This window comes from Magnolia sinica, chromosome 10 (assembly GCF_029962835.1).
Source record: "Magnolia sinica isolate HGM2019 chromosome 10, MsV1, whole genome shotgun sequence".
NCBI lineage: Eukaryota > Viridiplantae > Streptophyta > Magnoliopsida > Magnoliales > Magnoliaceae > Magnolia > Magnolia sinica.
In genome coordinates, this window is record NC_080582.1 from 29,510,399 (window position 1) to 29,516,911 (window position 6,513).

General features: G+C 41.1%; 1 non-coding gene across 1 annotated transcript; it reads right to left on the reverse strand.

The window, feature by feature from the left end:
* Positions 1-1,214: 1,214 nt before the first annotated feature.
* On the reverse strand, positions 1,215-1,321 carry LOC131217719 (small nucleolar RNA R71). Its single transcript, XR_009157310.1, has one exon. It is a non-coding gene; the product is annotated as a small nucleolar RNA R71 (small nucleolar RNA).
* Positions 1,322-6,513: the final 5,192 nt, after the last annotated feature.

Here is a 6,513-nt window from a genome sequence, read left to right on the forward strand (position 1 = left end):
TCATACATTGTTGGTTGGTTGGTAATTAGTTTAATTCTATTGTTTACTTTGTCTCCTAGGCATGGTTTGGTGATGGAATCCATTCTAATTTATATACCTTTCATCTCTTGAAAATCAGACCAAGTAAGTTCAGTTTGAATCCCATAATCCTTGATGCAGGCATAAGATCTCCCTGATCTCTACAAGTGGATCCTCTGAAACCCTAGTTTCCTTCCTCTGAATTCCTTAAGTTTTTTACATTAATCTCTCACCATTATTAATCAATTTACATTTGATTTAGATTGCATCTTAGGCTAGTTCTATTTCCACCTAGTTTCAGGAAACGTACAAGTTTCAGTCCCTGTGGATTCGACCTTGGTCTTACCGAGTTTATTACTACATCACAACCCTATACTTGGGGAGTGAACAAGTTTTTGGCGCCATTGCCGGGGACTGACAGTTACGATTCTCTGAAATTAATTGGTTTTAGGATTAGTTTAAGATTAGGATTTTACTAACCTTAGTTTTTTTATTTATTTTTATTTGAGTTCAAAACTAACTTATTTCCTGTTTTATAGGATCTTGACATAAGTTTCTCATTTGGTAATTCCTTCCTAATCTCTCTTCTTTTCCTATTTTTAGGATTAGGTTCTTAATTGAGGGCTGCGAGTGTTTTCATGCCCAAGTGGGCCCGTGACGACACTCGACGTCTCTTGACTGAAGGAGGATTGGTTGAGGGGTTGACTATCCATCGCAGGACTAGACACCGCTTGAAATCCCCTGAGTTAACTGAAGTTATGGCTGAAGACCAACCTCCTCTACTTCCACCTAGGGTGGAGGATACCCAAGATGAGAATGAGGTGCAACAGGCACCCCCGCCTCGTACTTTACGAGATTATCTACAACCGGCGGGAGTGAGTATGCCCTCATGCATGATTTTCCCTGAAAACACAGGACAAATGGACATCAAGCCAGGAGTTATCCAACTCCTTCCCAAATTCCATGGACTTGAATCAGAAAGCCCATATTTGCATTTGAAAGAGTTCGATGAGATTATAGGTACATTATGTTTTCCTAATGTATCTGAGGATACAATTAGGCTGAAACTCTTTCCTTTTTCCTTAAAAGAGAAAGCTAAGACGTGGTTACATTCACTGCGTCCTAGATCCATTGGCACATGGAACGACATGTAGAGGGAATTCATAAAAAAATTCTTCCCACATCATAAAACAATTACCCTCAGAAAAGCGATCATGAACTTTGCCCAAAAGGAAGATGAAACATTCTTCTAATGTTGGGAAAGGTTCAAAGATTTGGTCAGTTCATGCCCACAACACGGATTTGAAATGTGGCGCATTACAAATTTTTTCTATGATGGACTGACATCTTCCATGCGCCAAATGGTCGAGACAATGTGTAATGGAGAGTTCATTAATAAAGATGTCGACGAGGTATGGGACTACCTCGACAGTCTGGCTGAAAAAACACAATCTTGGGACTATTACCCAAAGTCAAACACCACGTCTAAGCCGACTTAATTAAAGGAGAAAGGTGGATTATATCTCTTGAAAGAAGAGGATGATCTCAAGTGTAAAGTGACTACGCTCATAAGGAAAGTTGAGGCCATAGAAGGAAAGAAGGATAAGGTCAATGAAATTGTTTGTGGCATCTGTGATTGCAACATTCACACAACTGAAAACTGTCCTACAATACCTGCCTTTCGAGAAGTGTTGAATGAACAAGCCAATGCCGTAAATAATTATCAAAGACCTTTTACTGGACCTAACTCCAATACGTACAACCTTGGCTGAAAAAATCATTCAAACTTTAGTTGGAGGAATGGACAGACGGCTACTCCAGGTTTCTTCAATCAAAATCCAAATCAAGTAAAACCTCAAGAGGAACCGATTCAAAATCCCATACAAGAGCTGGCTCAGGCAATGCGGGGAATTACAGATTTTATGCAAAAGATAGATTCTCGTATGACGGTTATAGAAAAGGGGATGCTTCCTGCACAACCTCTCCCCAATCCTAAACCACAGTACGAGAATAATGATCTCAGCTCTTCAAATCAGATGTGGCATGCTAAATCCATTACCACTTTGTTAGTCCAGGTCGATAGATTTTACTACCCTGTAGATTTTATCATCCTGGACACCGAACCCATCAATAACATGCGCACTCAGATTCCCGTCATTCTTGGTCGCCCATTCCTTGCCACGTCAAATGCAATTATCAATTGCATGAATGGTATCATGACTATGTCTTTTAGAAATTTGACATTGGAGTCAAACATTTTTTTCAATAATGGCAGCAACTCAGAGGATGATGACGATTTTCATGACATTAACATGATTGACTCTTTCGTGGAAGATACGACACCGCTGACCTTATCCTCCGACCATCTGGAGACGTGCCTGGCCCACTCCCATGATTTTGATGATGACATGATTAGGGAGATGTGTGCCTTGCTTGATACTGCACCGGTACTTGAAGTTAACCGGTGGAGGCCACAATTTGAAGAATTGCCACAAACCGATGTAGTGCCTCTACCGTCTAACCTCAAGCCGCCGAAGCTTGACCTAAAACCTTTGCCCTCTGATTTGAAATATGCCTATTTAGGTCAAGATGAGACATCCGGTGGTGATCTCTGCCCACCTGGAGAAAGAACAGGAGAGTATGCTCATATCTACTCTTATTGAGCATAAAGGAGCCCTGAGATGGACGATAGCGGACCTCAAGGGAATCGATCCCTTGATTTGTACTCACCACATATATCTTGAGGATAATGCAAAAATCGCTCGGCAACTACAACGTAGACTAAATCCAAACATGAAGGAAGTGGTTAAGGCCGAGGTTCTTAAACTATTGGATATGGGTATTATATACCCTATATCTGATAGTCAATGGGTGAGTCCAACTCAAGTGGTCCCTAAGAAGTCCGGAATCACCATCATAGCCAATGCTAATAATGAACTCGTGCCAACTAGAGTCACTACTGGTTGGAGAATATGTGCATTGACTACAGGAAGTTGAATACCGTCACGAGGAAAGACCACTTTCCTTTACCATTCATTGATCAGATCCTGAAAAGGTTAGCTGGTCATTCCTATTATAGTTTCCTTGACGGGTATTCGGGCTACAACCAGATAGAGATAGCCCCTGAAGACCAGGAAAAGACCACATTTACATGTCCCTACGGCACCTTTGCCTATCGAAGGATGCCATTCGGACTATGTAATGCCCCTGCCACCTTTCAGTGATGTATGCTTAGTATCTTTTCTGATATGGTGGGGTAATATCTAGAGGTCTTCATGGACGATTTCTCTATTTACGGTCCATCTTTCAACAAGTGCTTGGAAAGTCTTAAATGTGTGCTGAAAAGATGTGAAGAAAAAAACTTGGTACTTAATTGGGAGAAGTGTCATTTCATGGTTCAGAAGGGAATTGTCCTTGGGCATATCATCTCGTCCAAGGGAATCAAGGTAGATAAGGCAAAAATCGATCTTATCTCTAACCTACCTCCACCCAAGAACATCAGATACGTGCGATCCTTCTTAGGACACGCAGGATTTTACAGGCGATTCATAAAGGACTTTAGTCTCCTCTCTCATCCTTTATGTACTCTTCTTCAAAAGGATGCTCCGTACGAGTGGACTGAGCAATGCCAGGAAGCTTTCACCAAGCTTAAGGGCACGTTAACCACTGCACCTATCATGCAGCCACCCGACTGGAGCCTTCCTTTTGAGCTTAAGTGCAACGCTTCTGATTGTGCTCTTGGGGCGGTCCTAGGCCAGAGAAAAGATAAGAGGCCCTACATCATTCATTACGCAAGTAGAACTTTAAATTCTGCCCAGGTGAACTACTCGACTACGGAAAAGGAACTCTTAGCTGTAGTGTTCGCCTTGGACAAATTTAGGTCCTACTTGATCGGATCCAAGATCATTATTTACACAGATCATGCGGCACTTAAGTATCTTCTTTCTAAGAATGATTCTAAGCCCCGTTTGATACGATGGATCCTTCTACTCCAAGAATTTGATTTGAAAATTAAAGATAAAAAGGGAGTAGAGAACGTAGTGGCCGATCACCTTTCTCGCCTTAATACCTCTGATTCCCTTGAGACGACCCATATCAACGACATGTTCCCTGATGAACAACTGTTTTGAGTCTCCCATTCACCTTGGTTCGCTGATATTGCTAATTATCTTATCACAGGTTCTATACTAACACATTGGACTGCGCAAGATAAGAAGAAATTCTTTACCAAGGTGTGCAACTTTTTTTGGGACGATCCATATTTATTTAAATATTGCCCAGATTAAATCTTAAGGAGATGTATGCCAGACGATGAGCATTAGAGTGTCATCTCCTTCTGTCACTCGAGGCTGTGGTGGTCACTTTTCTACTAAAAAGACCACGGCCAAGATTCTGCAGTGTGGCTTTTACTGGCCCACTATGTTTAGGGACACTCATGAGTTTTGCAAAGCTTGTGAGCGTTGCCAGAAATTGGGAGCATTGTCCCATCGAAATATGATGCCTTTGAATCCCATCCTTATCATTGAGGCATTTGATTGCTGGGGCATCGATTTTATGGGACCATTCCCCCAATCATTTGGAAATCTGTATATTTTGCTCGCCGTGGATTATGTCACTAAATGGGTCGAAGCGATTCCGTGTCGAAAGAATGACCATCGCACGGTCATTAAATTCTTAAAAGAAAACATCCTTTCTCGATTCGGAACGCCTCAAGCCATCATTAGTGATGGGGGCTCACACTTTTCTAATAGACCATTCGAGAGCTTAATGAAGAAATACGGTATCTCTCATAAGGTGAGCACCCCGTACCACCCACAGACAAGTGGGCAAGCTGAGATTTCTAATAGGGAAATTAAACACATTTTGGAGAAAACGGTTAACCCTGACCGTAAGGATTGGTCAATCCGATTGACCGATGTCTTATGGGCATACCGTACTGCCTTTAAAACCCCTATTGGAATATCTCCCTTTAGACTTGTCTATGGGAAAGCTTGTCACTTGCCTGTGGAACTGGAACATAAAGCGTACTGGGCGATCAAAAATCTTAATTTCAATCTGGACAACGCTGGCTCGCTACGCAAACTTCAATTGAATGAACTGGAGGAAATCCGGAATGATGCATACGATAATTCGAGAATTTACAAGGACAAGATGAAAGCATTTCATGACCAACACATTTTACGAAAATCATTCACGCCTGGTCAGAAGGTCCTTTTGTACAATTCTCGATTACATCTCTTTCCGGGTAAGCTTCGATCTCGTTGGACCGGCCCTTACATTGTTGTCACTGTTTTTCTGCATGGGGCCGTTGAGATAAGAGATCCCGATAATGGCAAGGAGTTTAAAGTCAATGGACATCGATTGAAACCATTTGTCGAGAAATTTGATTCAGAGGACATGTCCATGCCTCTGACTGATCCTGTTTACCAGGATTGATCTCCTAGTCTGATGGAGGTATAGGTAGGTTTCCTGTTTTCATAGGACTAGGATAGTTGCTTTATTTGTCTGGCTGAAGACGGTAAACTTAGCGCTCCTAGGAGGCAACCCAGTTCTTCATTTCATGTCATTTGTTAGTTCAATGTTTGTGGGTAACATTACTGCAAACCCTCACGAGACTCAACTCGTCCACTAGGGGTAACCTAGGGGTTTAAAGGCTTGTTGCATACGCTAAATGCAATCGAGAGCACCTACGAAAGTGGTGTAGGTAGGATTTTATTTTTGTTATTTTTATTTTATTTTTGTTGGTTTCTCTCTTGTGCTGACCTGCTCTTACGTAGATATCTTTGGAAAGCCTCTTGATTCTTTCGTCCAGGTACTATCTTTCCATCACTCCTATTTTTCCATTGTCTCATGTGCATTGCATGTCTATTTCTTTTTACATTGAGGACAATGTAGATTTTTGGTTGGGGGTGGGAGATTAGGTTTCCTAATCAGTATTTTCTTGGTCTTGAGCAAAAGTTGTGAAAATTTTTAATTTTTCAGGATTTCTGATAAAGTCGAAGTGATTTTGACAGGCCATCTAGGGCACTTAGAATTTCAAGATGCGTGATGTTGGTACTTCATGACTCTTGGATTCAGTTATCTATTAAATTTCACAGCTAAGTTTGAATTGTTAATCCATTATTAGAATTGTAAACATTGATTGAGTCATGAATTCGCAGGACACATCTCGCTTGCATATTAAGGTTTCAGTTCGATATTAAAGGATTAACTTGGTAATCACTAAACATGAAAGGAACCAACTTGAGAAATCGAATGGATTGGGTGAATAGTCTTTACCATAGGTTTGCTCCCTATAGGTGAGGATTCGATTCCCCATGAATGATATGTGAAAAAGTTGGGTGTACAGTCTTTACCTTAGGTTTGCTCCCTATAGGTGAGGATCTGATCCCTCTTCTTGGCGTTACTTCTAATGAAAAAAATCAAAAATTAAAAGAATAAAAAGATAATGTGTAAGCCAAGTTGAGTTATCGTGAATTCTCTTAGTTGTTACCA